Source organism: Phascolarctos cinereus, unplaced genomic scaffold (assembly GCF_003287225.1).
Source record: "Phascolarctos cinereus isolate Bilbo 61053 unplaced genomic scaffold, phaCin_HiC Scaffold_2;HRSCAF=192, whole genome shotgun sequence".
NCBI lineage: Eukaryota > Metazoa > Chordata > Mammalia > Diprotodontia > Phascolarctidae > Phascolarctos > Phascolarctos cinereus.
In genome coordinates, this window is record NW_027555625.1 from 38546355 (window position 1) to 38558961 (window position 12607).

The window sequence follows — 12607 nt, forward strand, 5'->3', positions numbered from 1 at the left end:
GCATGAGCTTTCCTATCACCAGGAATACTGTAGGATGAGTGTTCACTGAAAGTTTCACCACATTCCTGAGACTCCCGTGTTTTCTCTGCAGTACGAATTTTTTGAAGGTAAATAAGGGATGTCTGTTGACTCAAGTCTTTCCCACAATGCTGACAATCATAAGGTTGCTCTCCTGTGTGGAATCTGTGAAATACAGCACAAGTTTGTCTCCAGTGAAGTCACAAGGACCATCACTCATGAAGCTTTCCTGGTGAGTCTCTTTCACAGAAATGCTTAGCTTTTCAGTAGTCTCTTTCATTTCAGGTATAATCTCTCCTTCTGCAAGAAACAAAGAATAAAACACACATACAGACACATGTACACCCATATATAATCATAATCCCTTCCCTCCATTTAGACAAAGTAAACTAATTGATCTATATCCTACTTCCCCAGGCTAAGAGAACAGTCTGCAAAGTTAATGGACAGAATCAATCATTTGAAAATGCCACTAGGTCACATCTGCGGACAATTTGACTTACAAAGAGCTTCACACACAGTCACATTGGATCCTCAAACACCTGTGACACTGGCAGACCTAAGGCTTTCATATTACATGCTCCACTCAGCCCATGAGCTCAGAATGGCTGAGTGACCTGACCAACATCTCTGCAGCTGAGACTAGAACTCCAACCCTGAAAGAGGCCATATTCTGTGCACAGAGCTAAGCAGCCTTTCTCCATTACATTTACTTTTTTTTTTTTGCTTTTAAGCAACTGGGGTTAAGTGACTTGCCCAGGGTTACACAGCTAATAAGTGTCAAGTGTTTGGTTTGAGGCCAGATTTGAACTCAGGTCCTGACTTCAGGGCTGGTGCTCTTATCCTCTACACCACCTAGTTGCCGCTACTTTATTTTTAAAGAAAATTTTTTTATTATTGCATGTTGACTTGTTCTCTCCCTCTCTTTGAGCCTTCCTATTCCCTGAGCCACAATAATATTGAGATTAGGCCTATTAACATCCCTACAATGGGGATTTAAGTTCAGGGGAAAAGAAGAGTCAATCACTGTGGCAAACTTCACTGTGGCCTTATTTTAAGAAACTACCACAGCAACCACCAGCCTTGAGCAACCACCACTGGGATCAGTCAGAGGACTCAGATCATAGTTAGGTTTTATTGCCAATGAAATATTTTTAAAGTATGTTTTTTTAGACATAGTAACACTGCACATGTCACAGAAACAGTATGTTATAAACAAAGATTGTATATGCACTGAAAAACCGAAAATTTTCACCTAATTCACTTGATTGCACTATTCACTTTGCTGCAGAGCTCTGGAACTGAACCTACAGGTATTTCTGAGGTGTGCCTGAAATTTTTCTCATTCTTGTATTGATTTTGATGCTTTCCTCCCTGCTTCTACTCTCCTTCTTAAAGCATTACTAGCCCCACTCCTTGAGTTTGCATATATACCACCGAACTAGATGTCTTTCTATTCACAAACACTCTCCTTGCCCTGGGCCAGCTGAGACCAAGGACCCTCATCTCTTGCTTCTTCTCAAACCACATCCATGTTTGTATGCCAGATTGGGAACTCCTTGACAGCCGAGATTGGCTTTTCCCTTCCTAAAGATTAGCGAGGTGCCTAGAAAACTGGAGGGGCTCAATCCCTGCTTATTGACTGACTGAGGGGACCCAAGGCTGACACCAGGCCCCAGCCTCTACCTCAGTCCTTGAATTCTGGTCTGTCTTATTTGGCAAATGCAGATTCCGTCCGTGCTTTTGTTGCTGGCTCTTTCTTGCACCTTATCTCCTATATAGAGTGACCTCTGTCTAGTTCTAACCCTGATGGGACCTAACCAGAGCCACAGTGAAGATCACAGAGAATTCTTTTCAGGCCCCTGAGCATCTAATACTACGGGAGACTTGGGAGTTTCTACTTCTCACTTTCCCAAACCCAGAGTGGCTGGCAACTTAATGAATCAGTCTAACGATTCTCCAAGAATGGGCCAAAGATTGAGAGTTAGAGATCAGGGGAGGAACAAAGATTGATGATTTATATAAGGCACAGCTTGGGATTGATTCTAACTAAGGCAACAGCCTTTGCTACTACTTAGATACTGATGAATGGAGAGAGAAAAAATGATAAAATCAGGGCAGCTGGTTGACACAGTGCACTAGCTGTGTGACCCTGGGCAAGTCACTTAGACCTGTTGGCCTCAGTTTCCTCATCTATAAAATGAGCCTGAAAAGGAAACTACAAATCACTCAAGCTTCTTTGCTGAGAAAACCTCAAATCTAATCATAAAGATTCAGAAATGACTAAAATGACTGAAAACTACATAAGTGACTCCCTGTGTCATTCACCACAGCAGCTTTGCCAATTCTTTTCATTCTTTCCCAACTGTCCATTATTGCTCACTCCCTCTGTTCAACCCCCCACTCACCTTCTCAGCAGAGAAATTTGCCTTGAATTTTCTCTTCCTCATCTCCCATAAATCAAGTGCCTTTTTTTCTTTTTCATACCACAATCAGATGAAATGTTCCTCTTTCTGCCAGCTAAAGCAAACTCCTTTCCATGTGTATATCATCCCATTTCAGAAAATTGTCTTTCTCAGTATGTAGCCTCTCCCACACCCACCTTTTCTCACTACTTTCCAGTCTCTCCCACACTAATGACTCCTTCCCAACTGCCACAAATAAAATCATTTCTCTCTAATCCTCAAAACACAGTCACTTCATCTATTCAACCCAAGAGACACTTTCCAATGTCTTTCTTCCATTTCTTGGCTAAACAGCTGGTGATGTTCATTTACAACAGATGTCTCCAACTCCTTTCCTCTACTTGCTCTGCAGTCGAGCTCCCAATGTCATTGTTCAACTGAAATTCCCTCTGCAAAATTACCAAAAATCTCAAACTTGCTAAATCCACTGGCCATATCTTCATCCTCATCCTTCTTCCCTCCTCTGCAGCCTTTGACAGTAAATCACCCTTCTCTCTCTCTCTCTCTCTCTCTCTCTCTCTCTCTCTCTCTCTCTCTCTCTCTCACACACACACACACACACACACACACACACACACACACACACACACACACATTTGAAAACCATTAGAAATAAAGAGGGAACTGGAAGAATGCATTCCAGAGAGCAGTGAAGCATAGTATGCAGCCCAGGAACACATATCCTGTGAATATGAACTTAGCAATGTAGGACAAAAAGTGGATGTTCAATGATAAAAAAAAAAGACATTTGTCAAATATTTTTAGAAAGAAAATCAGAAGTGAAGACATTATTTGCTTCTTTGTACCCTATAGAACTTTTGCAAAAATTAATCATGGACTAGGGCAGAAAGATACTGCAAACAAATATAAAAAGGCAAAAATCATCAACACATCCTTTCATTCCACTAAAAAAAGAAGAATGGAAATTAGTTCAGAGACAACAAAAGATTCAAACTCAAATGGAGACTTAACAATGATGTTTATATTTTTAATACTACAGTGTTGAAATTCTGGGGGAAGACAGGGAGCAGAGCGGATAGAATTTTGAGTCTGGAGTCAGGAAAATCTGACTTCCAATTTGGGCTCACACCCTTGCTAGCTGTTCTGTGATGCTTGGCAGGTCAGTTAACTCTGCTTTCCCCAGGTTCCTCAACTGACAAATGATCTGGAGAAAGAAAAAGAAAACCACTCCAATATCATTGCCAAGAAAACTCCAAATACACTCACAAAGAGTTGAACATGACTGAACAACACCATCAATAACAATAACAAAATTATGAAGGAGATATTTTACAGGGCTGAAGAAAATAACAAAATTCATTTGGAAAAACAAAAGACCTACAATAATGTCAAGGGGAATGATGAAAAGAAGAGAGGATATAGAGGGAAGGGAACTTCTAGACCTCAAACTATAGCATATAGCATTGGTCATCAAAACCATGTGGTACTGAAAAAATAAAAAAGAGGTAAATGAATGGAACAGATTAAGCAATGGAAATTCAGAACCATTAGAAATCAGTAAAACTCAAAGTTTGATAAAGTGGGAAACAGATTACTTAAGATAAAACTATTTAGTTAAAAAAACTGCTGAGAAAAATGGAAAGGGGTCAGGAAGGAAATTAAAATTAGATCAACATCTTAACAATACTCTACAACACATTTTATATGGTGTTTTCTTGGCAAAGAAATTATTGAGCAAAACAGACCTCATATCTTAGAGCCAGAGGGTAAAACAGAAATGGAAAGAATCCACCAATTACCTCCTAAAAAAGATCAAAATGAAAACTCCCAGGAATATCATAGCCAAATTCCAGAGCTCCCAGGTCAAGGAGAAAAGAGTATAAGCAATCAGAAAGAAGCAACTCAAATGTCATGGAGCCAGAGTCAGGCTAACACAAGTTAGTAGATTTTACATTAAAAAATCAGAGGGTGGACAGTATGATATTCAGCAAGACAATCGAACTAGTCTTATGACCAACTATCACATACACAGAAAAACTGTGTAATCCTTCATGGGGGAAAAAATGGACATTCAATAGAAGATAATAAAACATTCCTAAGGAAAAGAACCAGAGCTGAACAAAAAATGTGATCTTCAAATACAACAACCAAGCAAAACATCAAAAGGTAAAGAGGAAAGAGAAAACAGAAGAGATTCAATAAGGTTAAATTATTTCTATTCCTACATTGGAAGATGATACCTGTAACTCTTTCAGATCTTTATTATGATTAGGGCAATTAGAAGGAATATACATTGACAGTATACATTGACTATGATGGGATGATATTCAAGAAAAGACACATAAGGAGTGAGAAAGACAATTGCACTCCAAGAAGAAGGAAGAAAAAGGTGGAATGGACCATGTGGGACAATTTAACAAAAAAAAAGGACACAGGGAAGGAAGCAATTAGGGGGGTTTGAGGGTTTTTAGTGCTTGTGATGCCAAAGTGCCATCAATCAATTCAAAGTACAGAAGGAGAGAACAGGGTGGTGTTGTTACTACTGTTTTCAATTTCCTCCCTATTTTTGTAAAGAAAAATCCATAGATGGGGGAATTGCCAGCCTCAGAGACCATCCTCTTTGTCTGTGGAAATGGCCTCTTTGTTGATATTGGTAAAGTCTATAAACAGAGTGCACTCACCTGGGGTAGGGGTCTGCAGCTCCTAGGGGCCATTCCTTCTGTCTCCTGGCTCCCTGCTTGGGCCAGGCCTTGGTCTTCAGCACACACACCTGGGGAGGGAGAAGGATCCCAGGGCAGGAGGCTAGCCTGTAGGAATTTACAGGGGGTGAGGCCCTGACCTCAGGGCAGAGACTGCAACTTAAGGGTAGGACCAGACTTGGAAAAGATGGTCACACCCTCTCCAACTCCTTCTCTTCTGTCCCCTTCCTTTCCCCCATTCTCCTTCAGAGAATCAAAAGGCAGAAGTGGCTTGGGATCCCAGATGGGATGAGACCAGTCAAAGTCTCAAAGGCTTCTGAATCAGGGATCTCCCTCTGATGGGGTATGGCACCTGGACCCCAAAAAAGCAACCCAGCTCCAGAACTTTCCCATGCATCCCCACCTATATACTCAATAATTCTTTCAACTGTCCTTTCATTGTGGCCCCTCCTTTGTCTGTTACCTCTGGATCAGCCTGGGCTACTTCCCACCCCTTAATCCCTTCTAGACCCCTTTTCTCAGTTACCTCTAGATTGCCACAAGGTATTTGCCCCTCTACATCCCATCTGAAATCTTCCCACAATCTTTTACCCTAAAAAAAAGTCAGTTTTGCCCCTACAGAATACAGAGATTCTTAAAATCTCCCTTGCTTCTGTTGGTGACACAATAAACCTTGTCTCTGTCTGAAAGAAGGCTTGAGTGGTCCAATTCTTTTGAAGCAGATCCACGCCCTTTACTCTTGCATTCGAGGGTTCACTCAAGCCTTTCACTTCTCTTTCACTCAAGACAGGAATTCCTTGGTCCCTGTGGATAATAAGGTTTGAATTCTGGGAAAAGTGAACCAATCCTAAACCTGGGGAGGGTGACCCACACTCATGGGAAGTGATTCCAGTCTGGAAAAAAGTTAGCAGCGAGAACCTTGTTCAGCAGCAAGGCTAGGGAAGCAGGATTGCTCCAGGTGGACCTGAAGCATGTGGTCAGAGGACAAGGATGAGACCCAATAATATAAACAGTCAACAGAAGCCAGCAGGTCTGTGAGGGGCTGGCTCAGACCTACCTGGGACCTACCCCACAGAGTTGGTGTCCAGAAGACACAGATCTCAGGTCCAAGTGAAAGGACTGTGATCTCAGCTCTAAAGGAAGGCAGAGAGATCTCAATTCCCAGAGAATAAGGCAGAGATCTCAGTTGCAAGGAAAGCGGAAATAGTTCAGCTGCAAGGGAAGAAGACAGAGCAATCTCAAGACAAATGTTCCTGTTTTCAAACACCCATCTCTGGGAGGGTCCTCACACTCTCTACCTGGCCTCTGAGGCCCCAAGGAAGGGCAGTTTCTTCTAATCACACCCAGGGCCAAAGTGCTAGGGACCCTTTTCTGCCTCTCCTCCAAAAGCCCTGCCCTCCATCACCTGAAATGCCTTAACCACTAGAATGAGTCCTCTTCCACCCCAGACTCCTCCCAGACCTCCAAACTCCATCCCAGAGTTCCTATTCCACCTGAGCCACCACCCACCAGGCTGGGCCTCTCAGAGAGCTCCTCCTCCTCCATGCCTCCATCATCTGATTTCTTATTGGAGGAAAGATTCCTGACTTTAGGAGGTGGAAGGGGGAGAGCAAGGAAGAGGCAAAGTGCAGAACTCCAGACAAACAAGTGATTGACAGCAAAAAGAGAGTTTAGTTTCAGAATGGAGGTTGTTCACCAACTGCAATCAGTTTCATTAGCACATTTCTCCTAATTTAAGTTAGAATTGTTAGGAATAACTCCTATTGAAAAAAAACAAAGACTCCTGAGGTAGAGGAGGCAAGCTCATTTATTATATGTTCTTTGAAGAAGCAGGTGTCCCGCTAGAGGCAGACACACCCTACAGATGCGAAACTAAGCAGTTATATTCCTGTCCAGAAAGTCCAGGTCCCTCCCTTTACCTACAACATTGGCCTAAAATTGTGTTAATGCTGGCCTCCCCACCCCAACCTGGCCCAGGAGAAGATAATATTCGTAGACTTATTTCACTTAAAATTTGGTCAGCCCTACCTGTATTGTCTGGATATCAAGCACTACAAAACTAAGGGCCAGGAGGAAGGGAGCATCTCAGATATTGAGGATGAGCAGAGGTCCGTTTCATTAGAGAAGGCCACGGACCCTTTCATCAAGTGCCATTGGGTCAGAGCTCTACCTCACTCATTTCAATATTTAATTATAGAGAATTAATTAAGGGTGACTGTGGAGGAAGGAGGGTTCATTCATTAAAAATGTAGTATTTTATCAACTAGGGTTAGAGCTAATGCCTAGCATAGACTTTGACAGATTCTGCATGAAAAACAATTCGATTCTGCTGCCAGAAATCTAGAAGATTGGGATCAGGAGTCAAGAGGCCAACTGATGGATAACACACAAGAAAGCAGCCACTTCTGCAAACCCATCTTTTACAAAAAGCCTTTCTTGGCCTACTTTTTCCCTTTGATTTCCTGAAAAATATATCTTACATGTATTTTGTAGGTAGGAAACAAAACACCTCTTAATTAAGTATTTTTAGTTTTCAACCTTCACTGCCACAAGATTTTGAGTTCCAAATTTTTTCCTCATCTCTCCCCTCCCCCACCCCAAGACAGCTTGCATTCTGAATACTCCTTCACCCAATCAGCCTTCCCTTCTATCACTGCCCCCACCCCCTTCTCTTATCCCCTTTCCCTTCTATTCTCCCAGAGGGCCAGGTAGATTTCTACATCCCATTGCCAGTATATCTGACTTCCCAGTTGCATGTAAAAACAATTATTAACGTTTGTTTTTAAAACTTTGAGTTCCAAATTCTCTCCCTTCCTCCTCCCCACACATTCTCAATGAGAAGGCAAGCAGTTTCATATAGGTTATACATGTGTGGTCATGCAAAATACTTCCATAACAGTCATGTTGTCAAAGCCACCATCCTATCCCACCACCTTTATTTTGTTCTCTCCTTTGACCCTGTCCCTCCTCAAAAGTATTTGCTTCTCATTACCCCCCTCCTCCAATCTGCCCTCCCTTCTATTATCTCCCCCTTTCTTATTCACTCCCCCCCCATTTTCCTATAGAGTGAGATAATGTGAGAAGTAAGAAAAGATTATATTTCCATATAAGGAAATAGCTCTGGCTGAGGAGCTTCAAGAACCAGCTAAAATCAGGTGAAACTGGTAGTGTGGTTGAGAGGCTGAAAGTAGGACAAAGATTGAGCTTTGGAGTTCACATGCTTAATGGACTGATGAATGCTGGTTTCTTCAACTCTGTGCAGGGTTAAGACACCATTTTCTAAACATGTGTTGTGTGAAGAAGGGGAAAAACATACCAAAGGAAACACGTGGCGGGCATTTCAGGAAGTCTGTGACCTGTGCTAGTCCTGACTTCTACCAATGAAAGACAGCCAGAAGGGACTTGCAGCCAGGAATAGGGATATAAAGTTTGCTCTCCCTTCTGTGGTGTGTGCTCTACTCCAGTTCCACACCTCCATAGTGCAGGAAGCCTCTAAAAGGTTTCCACTGCTTCACTCATCCTGAGTCTGTCTAACTTACTGTGTCTATTTGGGAACCAGAAGTTATTTCCAACAATAGATTTCCATACTGACTTGAGTGTGTATATTATTCCCTCCTTAAGCCAAATCAAATGAGAGGAAGATTCACTCCCTCCCTCTCACCTCCCCCCTCTTTCCCTCCATCGTAAACGTTTTTTCTTGCCTTTTATGTGAGATGTTTTCAAGTGATGGGACCAGACCTTGCTCCTCTCGCAACCAGGTCCTACCAATGTTTTCTACTGATCTTCTAAATTGTCTTTGGCATTTGTGGGTTAACAAGTTGGGAAAACATCACAGCTCCCCATGATTCAGTCTCCTGAGGCCTGCTCCAGGGTCATTGGGACAGAAACAGCATGTTATTAATAAGGGCAAACTGTTTACATCCCTACAAGGGAAGATGATACGCGTAACCTTTGAGAACTAAATTGTTATTACACCATGTTAAAGGGAAAAATAGACTTTTTGATGTAAATGTATATGCCACCAGGTATATAGATTTCGCTACCCTTAAAAAGAGGTAATATAGAGGGATTTATAAAATCCTAAAGACTTAGATATTTGGTGCTTAACTCACTTAGAGTATTTAATCACGTTCATTATAAGGGGTTTTTTTTAGGTCAGAAATGAAATTTATCTCTTGCAAGGGCTAGTTTTGCTGAGAAAGTCACACAAATTGTGACTTAGAACCAACTCAGTATTTTTCCCTGGTTATTCATAAAATAGTGGTTGCCAAGGAAAGACACATATGGCTGAATCACTCACCTCTCACAGTCAAATAAATGCATGAGCAGTTTAAAGGCTTGGAATGAATTCACCAACTCCTAAACCTGAAATCATTAACATTTTTAAATTGAAACAGACCTAAGAGTGTATCTAATTGAAAACCCTCATTCTACAGATAAGAAAACTAAGATCCAGTGAACTTAAGTGACCTGCCTAGGGTTACACAGCTAATTAATGGCAGGCCCAAAAGAGAAAGCCAGGGTTTGTGATACTAAGTTCAGCATTTTTTCCACAATGACATTGGCCTGAGGCCAGAATGATTTTCAGCTGTTCAGCAATATCACTGTCTCCAAGCAAAAGGCAGGTCATGTCAATTCAGGGCCCTTTCCCAACATTGCCAATTTCTCTCCTCTCTTTTCCTTTCCTTCCCCCACTCTCAGCCCCATTTTCTCCCCTCTCCTCTGTCCTCTCTTGTTTCCACTGCTTTTTTTTTTTTAAAAACATCAGAGACCTTACTCAAGGCTGGAAGTGCAGGGCCTACTCATGAGCCTAATCCCATTGCTTCCATTTCTTCACTTTCAATCTGGGCCAGTTCACTTAAAGGCAGTACCTTTGGAGCTCATGGTATTGGTGATGGACTTAATGTGGACAACCAGTCAGCTTTCACCTACTGTAACTCAGAACTCCAACTTTCCCCAGCAGCACGGATTGCAGGTGTGTGCCACCAACTCCCTGTAAAAACTGCTTAGCCTTCTTACTCAAAATTCTTTGTCATTTTCATAAATGTTCGATTGATTTACCTTTCATATTTTTCCCAGGTTATTTTGTGCTACAAGGATGAAATAAAGCTGTCAATAGAGAAAAAGAACTCCAAGTTTTGTCTCATTTCAAGAAACTTTTAAGTGGCTGTTTGCATTTAATATGGTAGACACCATTCAAAGCAACTTAGCCCCTATAATACTTAAAATCAAATTCTTAATTTGGTGGTGAGTAGCACCCAATTGTGTCTATGGTGCTTTTCCTGCTTATGCTTTCCATACTTGGGGTTGTTGAATTCTAATACTTAGAGGAGCGTACTGATACACAATTTTTTTAGTATGGTTTCTTTTTATAACCCTTTAAAATTAGGTGAAAAACCCGGAAAATTTTTCTTCTTACATGGACTTTACTGTTGTTTTCTATTCAGGAAAATCCTTAAACTCTAAAAATGGCACGCTTCTATCCTTGAAATTATCACAAAACTTTTTAAATTAAAACAAAAAAAGGAAATGGAAATTTTGTTTTTATCTGAAGCTTCTTCTTGGTTGCATTCCACAGAGATATAAAGCATGGTAATCAGTCAGTGTCCCTTTAAAAAAAATAAATGGAAGGGCAGCTAAATGGCACAGAGGATAGAACACCTTGGAGGGCTTGGAGTCAGGAGTCAGGAGAACCTGAATTCAAATTTGGCCTCAGATACATAACACTTAGTAGATGTGTGACTCTGGGCAAGTCACTTAACCCCAATTGCCTCACAAAAAATAAAAGTTTAAAACAACTATTTTTTAACTTGTATAACACATAAAGACCAAAACTATCTTGCTAAAAATTTGTTGCATGGTCAGCTAGTTCTAAACCTAATAACATTGGTGCCTTCAAGAAATTTCACTGTTGTTAATTACTTGGGTTGTCATCAGCATACATCTGAGACAGAAAGGAAAAGTATTCAGATTGGCCAGAATTTCTCTCCACTGAGGTCTGCCTGTAAATGTTCATTGCCCATCTCCTCTTTGGTGAGTTCTGGGGGAGGAGGGAAAGAAGCATAGGAAAGTTTTCCCAGTTAACTTCATTTCATAATAACATTGTTAATGTGGAACTTAGAACACTGTTCCTATGTAACTAATTATTCCCTGAAACATAGTTTCACTACCTAATGTATTCTTGTAGAAATAACTGAAAGCATTAAATGAAGGATACTTTTAGATGATGTGGTCTGGTTAGATAAGGTTAACACACAAAAATATAAATAAGCCATTTAAGTCAGTATATAACTAAGTGCCAGACTGTTGCAGTCTTAGTGCTACAGGAATTAGCAAGTAGAAAATCAGGAAGAGCTGTAATACTCCAGCATGCTTTTTAGGATGCTTTTCTTTTCTCTCTCACGTTGAAATCCTACCCATCCTTTAAGACCACCCTCCTTTATGAAACCCTCCCAGCTAATCCTGGCCCTTCTGAGAACTATGATGACAGCGAAAAGACCAAAAGTCTAGGAATCAGGGAGCTTGGATTTACACAGTCATAACTGGGAGTAATCAAGTCACTTAATCCTTCTGAGCATCAGTTTCCTTATCTGCAAAAATGGGAATAATATTAGCACATTAAAAATGAGGGGAAAAAAAACTTAGAAAGTCTCCACTGCTTTGTTTAGCATTCTCAACATGAATAAGAATTGCATAGGATGAGAAGGTGTTTCATGGATGGAGACACCACTGGAGGAAAAGCCCACATCATTGGGATATGAGGGATCTCCTGAAGAAACAACAGTACTTGCATAACCTACCTCACTGCCAGAACTTTGAATAGTTCCCGAAACTCAGCCCTTTCCTATACTATCTCCAGCAAGAGAAGTATTAGGTCCTTAGGAAATGTTAATCAATTACCAGCTAAAGAAGGTACCCTTTTCTTTGGCCTGACCCCAATAACGCTGATAAGGGTCTTTGAACATGTGAATGTGACCTTGATGCTGCCTTCACCTGTTTCTTTAGTTGCCCTATTTTCCTGAAAACACTGGACCAGAGGATACAGGAAGCCAGGAACATCCCAAGCCCCAGCTCAGTATTTGCTCCTTTCAACCCTCATTGCCCTCTCAGTGTGCCCTTGAGAGTCAAACCAGCTACCAAGACAGTGAGTATGCACCAGACATTTTAACTGTTTGTGTAAAGGAGCTAAAAGACGAGACCCCTACAGAACAGAGAGGAATGAGTGAAGTGATCTTCCTTGTATATCAGGGATCATGAGGGAAATTTTAACCAAAAAAAAAAAAGACATATTTAGGGAAGTAATTAGGGGGTTTGGAGGGTAGTTAATGCTTGTGATGCTAAAGTGCCATGAATCAATTCAAAGTAGAGAAGGAGAGAACAGGGTGGTGTTGTCACTACTGTTTTCAATTTCCTACCTATTTCTTTAAAGAAACAATCCATAGATAGGGGATTGCCAGCCTCACA

The 12607-nt window shown here is 41.2% G+C and overlaps 1 protein-coding gene and 1 long non-coding RNA gene across 2 annotated transcripts in view; both read right to left on the reverse strand.

Annotated features, from left to right (window-relative positions):
* Positions 1-12607, reverse strand: part of LOC110202931 (uncharacterized) — a 37365-nt gene that overhangs the window by 670 nt on the left and 24088 nt on the right. The gene's annotated exons all lie outside the window — the stretch shown is intronic.
* On the reverse strand, positions 112-6521 carry LOC144455748 (uncharacterized). The gene is made up of 3 exons (XR_013484471.1): positions 6201-6521; positions 5126-5251; positions 112-318 (listed from the first exon to the last, which is right to left on the reverse strand). It is a non-coding gene; the product is annotated as an uncharacterized LOC144455748 (long non-coding RNA).